Here is a 10,259-nt window from a genome sequence, read left to right on the forward strand (position 1 = left end):
GAAAAAAAAAAAAAAAAAAAAAGGAAAAAAAAAAAAGTTGTCCCTATCATCCTCAGCTGACATACCGCCAACTGCCAGACATGCCAGTGAGGCCATTCTAGACCATCCAACCCCAGTCCAGCCATCCCAGAACAGGAGAAATGTCCAGCCAACTCACAGAATTTTGATTAATAAAAAAAAGTTTGTTGTTTTAAGCCACTTACTACGTTGGGGGTGGTTTGTTACACAGCAAAAGCTAACTGATACACAAATATTCAGGAAGTTCTTAAAAAGGTTTATATAACTGAAAAAAAACCCCACATGCCAAGATCATTAGAAGTCACAGTAACAGGATTTCCTAAGTCATTTTCTTTTTCTTTTTAAAAAAATTTAAAAAATTTTATTTATTTTTTCTTTCTGAGTCATTTTCAGGACACCCGGAGCCTATCAATTGCTTATTGCTGCATCAATACTTGTCCTGTGTTGACCCTCTGAGGCCAAAATGAGCCACATGTGCAACGGAAGAGAACAAGAGCCGTGATCAGAGGAGAATAAAACCAACTCACATAGGGCTTCAGTTCCGACCTCTTTCAAGCCTGCAGAAGACTGATGACTAAGAGTAGTTCCTCAGAAATCCCCTTGTGGTTTCTTGGCCAGTGCTTCTAGTGAACTAGAAGGACACTTTTCCGAAAGCCTACAAGGTCATATCACAAGCTATTGACTGTAAGAGAAGTAAGCTTTTACTAGGAGATGAATGAAAATTGCCCAAGCCACATATGATGGAAACATGGGTAAAGAAGACTAGTTGTCCAATGCTCCCCTCACTGCCTAGAATTGCCTGGTCATTGGGAGCAGCCTTGGATGTTGGCCCTATCATTCCAGCCCATGGCTGGTAGCCATTAGCAGGTCTAAATAGGAAGTACGTGCCATTTTAGGCCCAACTAAGCAAACATATGCAAACCGAGAATTAGTCTTTACCAAATCAAATTATTAAGTGACTACTAGGCACAGCGACTGACTCTATGCAGGTGGTAGAGGGAGTAAAGGGTTCTACCTGCTTCTGCTGCTCATATATTTAGCCAATATGGCATTTCAGCAGAAAATGCAAATGTGGCAGAGAGGCAGGCAGGAGTAAATTTCCTGAAACTGCTGAAACTGGCCTTTTTTTTTTGGCAGCTGGCCAGTATAGGCATGGAACCCTGGACCTCAGTGTTATCAGCACCACGGTCTAACCGACTGGGCTTACTGGTCAGCCCTCCTTTCTATTTCTGTGTGATTTAGGATTTATGGCCTAGAGTTTGAGAATGGCAGTTGCTGGTTGAATAAGACAGTAAGAGATCTTACTGCGGGGAACAAGGAAAGGCAGCACGTGGGGTAGTGAGCCAGGAGCAGCAAAGGCAGCTAAATCATACTGGAGCTGGGCTTCCCACTGGCTGCTTACTCTCGCAAGACCTTGGGTAGCTCATGCCACTTCTCTGCTCTGGTGCCACTTCTCTGCTCTAGTGCCACTTCTCTGCTCTGGTGCTGCCATCTCAAAAATGGGGTGAGACAGAGCATGCGCTGATAACACCAAGGCCCAGAGTTCGATCCCTGTACCAGCCAGTCTCCAAAGGAAAAACAATGCAAATAAAAGTGCTCTGTAAATTATGATGCGCTATTCAAATATTAGTAATTACTACTGATACTCTAGCATTTTATTTTGTTATTTTTTGGAAACGGTAATAATATGTACATGAGGAAAAATAAAATTTCAAACAATCCAAAGGGTGTATGGTAAATAAGTTTTCCCCTTCCTATGTCCCCTAGCAACAGTTTTTTGTGTCCCATCTAGAGGTATTTCAGACTGGCTGGTTAGCTCAGTTGGTTAGAGCACAACTTTGTAATACCAAGGTCAAAGGTTCAGTTCCTGGTACTGGTCAGCCACCAAAAGAAAAAAATAGAGATATTCCATGCATATATATATATATACACACACACACACTTAAAATACACACACACACACTTAAAATACACACACACACACACACACACACACACGAGGGTACTTCAAAATTTCATGGAAAAATAGATTTAAAAGATAATACAAATATTTCCATGAATTTTTTTTTGACAGCTGGCCTGTAAGGGGGCTAACACTTGACCTTGGTGTTATCAGCACCAGGCTCTGCCAAGTGTCTATGAACTTTTTAAAGGACCCTTGTATTTCCCTTCTTTTAAATACAAATAGGTGCATACCATACAAAGTATTCTGCCCATTTATTTGCTTGTTTATTTTATTTTCTGCTTTTCAACTTAACAATAGGTTTTAACAATCCTTGGGATTAGCACAAAGATCTACCTCTTTCTCATTTAACAGCTGAGAATGTTCCATTATTCCATTGCATTTGGTAAACCCTACAAGGCATTTTAACCATTCCACGCTGATGGACTTTCTATTTTTTGTTCCAAACACCACTGCAATGACTCTCCTTGTACATGCACCCTTTTTACCCTTGCTGGGCCAAAGAGAAGGTACAGTTTCAGTTTCAGTAGGCTGTGCCAACTTGCCCCCTGCGGGTGGTGACTTTTATAATCCTCACTTACCCCTTGAATCAAAAAAACAGACAGTCATCGCTGGTACAAGCTCACTACAGCCCTGCATTTGATGAGACTAAGGAGAGAAGTTTATTTTATTTTATTTTATTTTTGTCTTTTTTTTCGTGACCGGCAACGGATCGCAACCCTCAGTGTCGCGCCCGTACCGGACCGGGACCGGCAACGGGATCACAACCCTCGGTGTTGCCCCCGCTCCTCGCTCAGCCAGTGAGCCGCCGGTCTGCACGTGGGATCTGAACCCTCGGCGGGAGCGCTGCCACGCTTCCCAAGCGGTGCACTGTAGCAGTGCGCCACCGGGCCGGCCCCGAGAAGTTTATTTTTCTAAGATGCCAATTTAGGCCTTCATTATTTCATATAGCAAAGCAGTTTGGAGCCTAGGTGTCATGGACAGGCTACCTGGATTTGAATCCCAGCTCTACCATTTAATGTGTGACCTTCAACAAAGTGACTTAACCTCTTTGTGCCTCAGTCTCCTCATATATAAAAAGGGAATAATAATCCTATCCACTTCCTAGAGTTACAGCAGGGATTCTCAGCCTCAGCACTACTGATATTTTGGGCTGAATAATTTTTTGTGATGGTGGTGGTGGACCTGTCCTTTGCATTGTTGGGTGTTGAGCAGTATAAGGATATCGTAAAAACAAATTCAGTTTCTCCTGTACTATCACGACACAACACAGAATGCTTCTGACACCAGATGTGTGGGTTTTTTTCCCCACATACCAAGCAACCAGCTCTGCAGTGGACACTCACTGGTTTCCTCTAACTCAGTTCAATTCGATTCTGACACTGTCTACCTGGAGACCTGGACACAGTGTCAGGTCCCACAGGTTGAGGGTTCAGTCCCACAAGACTGCCCCCCAGTTCTGATGCCAACTGCAGGCACCAGGTTGTTTCCCTATTTCTACCCACATTGTTTTAACTGTGCTTCTGACCGACCGGCTATAAATCGTGGTTTCCACGACCTTGGGTTCCATTAATTTGCTAGAGCAGCTCACAGAACTCAGGGAAACACTTAACATTATTACAAAGGATACAGCCAGATAGAGAAGATGCATAGGGCAAGGTATGTGGGAAGGGGCTCAGAGCCTCCATACCCTCTCTGGGTGCACCAACCTCCAGGAACCTCCACAAGTTCAGCTATCTAGAAGTGCTCTAATCCCAGACATTATGGGTTTTTAAGGAAGCTTCATTATGTAGGCATGACTATTTAATCACTGGCCACTGGTGATCAACTTAACCTTCTACAACTCTATCCTCCCTGAGGCTGGGGGTGGGACTGAAAAGTCCCAGTCTTCTTTTTTGTTGTTGTTCTTTTTGAGACCGGCCGCACGGCACTCAGCCAGTGAGCGCTGTGAGCGCACAGGCCATCCCTATATAGGATCCGAACCCGCGGCGGGAGTGCTGCTGCGCCCCCAGCGCCGCACTCTCCTGAGTGCGCCACGGGCTTGGCCCAAAGTCCCAGTCTTCTTTTTTGTTGTTGTTCTTTTTGAGACCGGCCGCACGGCACTCAGCCAGTGAGCGCTGTGAGCGCACAGGCCATCCCTATATAGGATCCGAACCCGCGGCGGGAGCGCTGCTGCGCTCCCAGCGCCGCACTCTCCTGAGTGCGCCACGGGCTTGGCCCAAAGTCCCAGTCTTCTAATCATGTCTTCATCTTTCCTGTGACCAGTCCCCCATCCTGAGGCTATCCTGAAGCCCCCTAAACTATCAGTCAATGCGTTAGCATAAAAAGACAGTTGCCATTTTGGAGAGTCCAAGGATTTTAGGAGTCGTATGCCAGGAAACTTGGACAAAGACCAAACACATATTTCACAATATCACTAGTGGCATACCTGGTCTCTACCCACAAGATGCCAGTAGCATTCCCCTCCAATTGTGACAACTGAAAAGGACTATAGACATTGCCAAATGTCTCCTGGGGGGCAGGGCAAAATTCCTTCCTCCCATCGAGAATCAGAGGTTGTTGTGAAGATTAAATGAGCAAATATTGCATAGAAAGCACTTAGAACATAGCGGATACATAGTGAATGCTACATAGGGTTTGCAATTATTATCATTCTCTATCCCTGTTCTACCTTATGGAAGATAAATATTTTTTTATAATATGGAGGCTTAAGCAAGACAGTGAATATTTTTAAGCCTGTATCTTATTCCACTCTGGAACAAAAATCCAAGTCCCTGTTCTAAGATGATAGGTCAGCAATGTCAGTATTAATTATAGTCTGACCCCTCTGGGGTTCCATTGTAGAGCTCACTGTATCTTGTAGCAAACTAACAAGATCCCATGCTAATGGCCAGTTCAGCTGTCACTGTTGCTGCACTCATCCATTTTAAATCCCCTCCTGCATTCTCCAAATGGTGTGTACTTCAATCTTTGGCTTTCCACAAATCCGTGGCTCTGAAACAACAGGCTGCCCACAAAATTCACCCCAAAAATGGGGTAAATAAAAACAAAAAAAGAGAAAAGGAGGAAGGGCAAAAGGCTTCATTTCTTTAAATGTCTGGCTCTGCACGGCACAAGCATTTCCAATGAAAAATAAAGAATTCTTTCTTCTGTGTCTATTTCAGCTGGCATCTAGCTTTTGCCTTGTGAATAATGTTACTGCATCATTATTCTGTCCCACAAGGTAAAACAAAATGAGCAACTTAACAACCAGAAGTGTACTTGTTTAGAGGGAATGGCTCATTTAAAAGCTTTTCAAATAATGTGGCTGTTTTGCCACACCCCCTCTGTTTTTTCAAAGCTATGGGAAAGTTGTTACTTTGCACACAAGGTGTAAAAATAATGCCTTCCTAGAAGGCCCCCTCCCCCACTTTTCCTTTTTATTATTACTATTTTTTATTGCTTTTAGTCTTTTGGGATTCCTGGAGTGTCTACAAATAGATTCAGCTCTAAGAATTTTGAGTAACCATGGTAAGAAAAAAGCCATTGGTTTAATTAACCATGGTCCTATTTTTGAAATTACATCTGCTCTTCTTTTAAAAAAATAAGAATTGGTCTATACAAAAACTTGAAGAGGATGGATTTTGGGGATATATGTTAGTTTTGACTTGAATTAATTTTCATGCTTTTGAAAGTGAAATCAAGAATATTGAGTGAATAATGTATCATCATACATTAAACACGATCAAACAAAGAGAGCTGAAAAGAAATGACTGCAGAAAAATGAATTGCTGGGAATATTGGATCATGCGATGTGTGCTGCTGTAGTTGGTGATAGCAAATCCCTTTTCGCATTTCTGCTTTGTATGGCTCCATCAATTTGTCATCCTCAAATCCCAAGACTTGATTAATCATTGAAGTGATGGAAATTAACAAGTTAATAAAAGTGCTGTGTGGCTTTGCTGAAGTGTCATCAAAAACCAGAAGCCAAGTATAGAATCCACAGGACTAGATTATCTTTTTTTTTTTTTTTTTTTTTCCCCTTTTTGTCTTTTTTCGTGTCCGGCAATGGATCGCAACCCTCAATGTTGCGCCCATACTGGACCGGGACCGGCAACGGGATCGCAACCCTCGGTGCTGCGTCCGCACCTCGCTCAGCCAGTGAGTGGGAACCGGTCTGTATGTGGGATCCGAACCCTCGGCGGGAGCGCCGCCGCGCTCCCAAGCGGCGCACTGTAGCAGTGCGCCACCAGGCTGGCCCTCACAGGACTAGATTTTCAAGTCTGAAAGTCTTTCTCTATATGCTTTCTCACTTTAGACTCCCCCCCCCCCCAAAATAGTGGTTGAAATGGCCATAGCTATTTTTGAAGTTTAAAGTTTAGCAATACTTCTCAACATCAGAACTCTTTCAGAACAATATTCTTCACTGCCTTTGATGATAACTTTCCAAAGACACTTGTTGGTTTTGTTTAAATGACTGACTGAAAATCATTTGGGACTGCAGGAGCAATCAAAATTTTAACTTCTAACACTGAGGTCAAGGGTTCAGATTCCCGTACCAGCCAGCAGCAACAACCACAAAAATGTTACCTTCTAGGAATTCTGAATGCAAATGGAAATCACAGGAAATGAACATTTTTGGTCATTTGTATTAGTTATCTATTGCTGAAAAACAAATTACCCCAAAACTTAGCAGCTTAAAACAGAAAAACGGTTAGGAATCAGGGCACAGTTTAGGCTGGGTATCTATTGCACAGGGCCTGTAACAAAGCTGAATGAGATGTAGGCCAGTACTGCAGTCATATTGAGCCTTGACTAGGGCATCATCCACTTCCAACCTCACTTACATGGCTGTTGGCAGCCATCAGGTCCTCACTGGCTGTTGTTTGGAGACATCACATCTTTGCCATCGGGGCCTCTCCATAGGGCAGTTTATAATATGGCAGCTAGCTTAAGCAAGTGGGTGAGAAAGGGCAGTCCAACACAGAAGCCACAGTCTTTTGGTACCCTAATCTTAGAAGTAAAAACCCATATTTTTTTCTAATTTTTTATTAGTTTTTTTTATTGTTTGTGGTTTTTTTTGTGTGTGGCTGGCCTATACAGGAATCTAGACCCTTGACCTTGATGGTATAACACCGTGCTCTAACCAACTGAGCAACTGGCCAACATCTGACTTTATTTGAAAGGAGTCATTAGGCAAAATTCATATTCATTGAAATTCAGAGGATTTCATAGGATCTGAATACCAAGAGGCCAGGATCATCTGGGGTCATCTTCCCCCTGCCCCCCGCCCCCCAGGGCAGCTAGAACCTTTATTCTGTTAAGGGGCAAGACACCAGCTTGGCTAAAGCCCTCTGATATCACAGCTGCCATTAAATAACCATGTTTTCAGAGGTCTAGAATTCACGTGAAGGGTTTGCAATAAAAGATATTCCTTGGTTTTGGGTGGTGATCCTCCCTCCACAAAGAAAAACGGGGGAATGTATAAAACAGAGTTGATAGTAGAGGTTCTCTTGGTTTTCATTTTAATAAAAAAGCAGAAATCAAATTTTATGATAAACACTCAAACATTCCAGGTGTGAATGGCAAGTCACTTTGGAAAAGGGTTTTAACAATATCTTTAAAAAATTAATTATAAATTTATCATACCACCCATCAATTTCACTTGTAGGAACCTACCCAAGAGAAATGAAAATATGCCACATGAAGACATATATTCACAAATGGTCATAGCAGTATTATTCATATAGCCAAAAACTTGAAACAGTCTAAACTGGCAAGTAGATACACTAAATGTGAGATGTCCATACAATGGAACAATTAGGAATGGAACACTGATACGTGTTACAACATGGATAAACCTCAAAAACATGTTAAGTGAAAGAAGGCAGAAGTGAAAGGCCACATATTGTAAGATTCCATTTAAATAAAATGTCCAGGATGTTGGGTTAGCTCTCTCAGTGGAGTGTGGTGCTGATAACACCAGGACCAAGGGTTCAGATCCACATACTTGCCAGCTGCCAAAAAAAAAAAAAAGTCCAGAATAGACAAATCCATAGAGAGAGAGTAGATTAGTGGTTGCCTGGGGCTGAGAATGGGAACCAGGAGCAACAAGTCAGCATAAAGGATCTTTCTGGGGTGATGGAAATGTTGTGAAATTAGTAGAGGTGGTTGCACAACTCTGTAAATTTACTGAGATCATTGATTTGTAAATAAAACAGGTGGATTTCATAGTATGGAAGTTATACCTCAATAAAATTGTTAGTCAAAGATTTGGATCCCCTTACCAGCTAGCTGCCAAAAACAAAACAAACAAAAAACCTGAAACAACTATTAATGTTTTTCAATAATAGTGGATTAAAACTTGAGCTTTCTCAGCCTAAATAAACTCAAATTCAGATATGTCACCTTCAGGCCTTATTCAACTTCCCCTTTTCCTCCCATCTGCCTGAAATTTGGTAAGATTGAATTCTGGGATATCCGTTCTAGATATGACTGACTGTCAAATCATTAAATCAGAGAAAGGTGATCGTACTCATATTTCTATTATGGCCGTTTTATTTATTTTTTTCCTCATTTGTTTTTTCAGTTCCAACTTCCTTTGGTTAATCTTAAAAGGTTTTTGCAACTTTTAGCTTAAAGGACGACTAAATTTCCCTCCTCAATCTCCTTTTTACCTTAAACGGAAAATAAAGCTGTATTTCCTACTTTTCAAGTGTTTGAGGAATACAATGGCCATTTTTGCCTGGACTATCAAGGAGGTTAATTTAATTTCAACTGCGCTATTGGGGACTCCTGATTTAATTATTCTCCAAGTTTTTCTAGGTCTTTTTTTTTTTTTTTGTCCTTTTTGAGACCGGCCACCACTGTGAGCGGGTCATCCCTATATAGGATCAGAACCCGCGACGGGAGCGCTGCTGCGCTCCCAGCGCCACACTCTCCCGAGTGCTCCACAGGCTCGGCCCTACGTCTTTACCTTTATCTAGACAATTCTAGAAGATCGAGGGGAATTTTCGTGTTTTTTTCCATATCATTTCTTGAAGTGATTTCACTTAAAAAAACCTAGATTCATCGCTCAAAAAAAAAAAAAAAGTTATCTCTTGCTTGTAACACATTTAAAAAAGAGACTACTGTGCAGCCTGGCTCCCTAAGTTAAAGTAAAACTTCTAAAGGGGCCAAGGTCTAAAGTTCGCACATTCCTGTGAGGTCTGTTCTGTCTCCACTAAGGGAGACCCCGTTATCCATAGCCCCATTACCCATAGCTCTACCAATCACATACATTTCCTTTTGAGTCTCATGAATGAGGAAAGAGTTCAAGTGAGGGAAAATGGGTTCAAATGAAGGTCATATACCCAAAAGAGTTTTCTTTTCTTTCCTTTTTAAAAAGATGACCGGTAAGGGGATCTTAACCCTTGACTTGGTGTTGTCAGCACCACACTCTCCCAAGTGAGCCACAGGCAGGCCTCAAAAGAGTTTTCTGATTACTGTGTTGCTGGGGTGGAAAAAGCAGAAAAGGTGTCCAGATGTGGGTGGCCCCGTGAGGTTGCTCGATTCCAATCTTGGTAGGGAAAGAAAGCACAGATTGCCTTTGAGGTACCCAGTGACACTTGAGGACCTACTGTGTGCCAGGCGCTGGGGACACAAAGAAAACTATGGAATGCTGTGTTCTTGAGTTTGGCAGTGTTCTAAGTGCTATACACGTAGCAATACATAAGTCTCCGCCCCAAAGGCACTCGCAGTCCATTTTCTAGGTTGCATCAGGTGGGGGAAAACAAGGTCCTTCTAGGAGTCTGGGTACATAAAAAAGAATATTGGAGGGAACGAAACTCTTCGCTCCGGTCCTGTACACTAGGCGGGCCCTGCAGGCAAAGACTGACACGCCCTCCTCAAAGGGCAGATCCGCCTCGAGGAGGGCGGATCCAAGCAGGGCCGGTCGCCGGGCCCTCACCCGACCCCAGCGAACGCGGCACAGCGCGGCGCCCGTTCCTCACGTGTCCTATCCGGGCCCCGGGGCCGCCTCACGTTCTCCTTCCGTACGACCCTTCCGACTTCCGGTAAAGAGTCCCCGTCCAGCACCTCCGCTCCCGCCCGGCGCCGCCACCCGACGCCTCGGTTTGCCCGGCCCCCGATGCGCTCGGTTGTTGCAGCTCCTAGGGGCCCCACGGCGGCCATCGAGACTCGCCGCTTCGCAGCAGCTAGGTGGCCCGGACGGCGCTCGCTCCCGAGGCCGGCGCGGAGGAGCGGGCGGGGCGGCGGTGGTGCGGCCCTGGGCCCGTATCCCTCCGCCGCCCCTCCCCCG

At 43.8% G+C, this 10,259-nt stretch overlaps 1 pseudogene; it reads right to left on the reverse strand.

Annotated features, from left to right (window-relative positions):
• LOC103590476 overlaps nucleotides 1-10,132 on the reverse strand; it is a 19,903-nt pseudogene extending 9,771 nt beyond the window's left edge.
• Between the last annotated feature and the right edge of the window lie 127 nt (nucleotides 10,133-10,259).

This window comes from Galeopterus variegatus, unplaced genomic scaffold, assembly GCF_000696425.1.
Source record: "Galeopterus variegatus unplaced genomic scaffold, G_variegatus-3.0.2 Scaffold823, whole genome shotgun sequence".
Classification (NCBI taxonomy): Eukaryota; Metazoa; Chordata; class Mammalia; order Dermoptera; family Cynocephalidae; genus Galeopterus; species Galeopterus variegatus.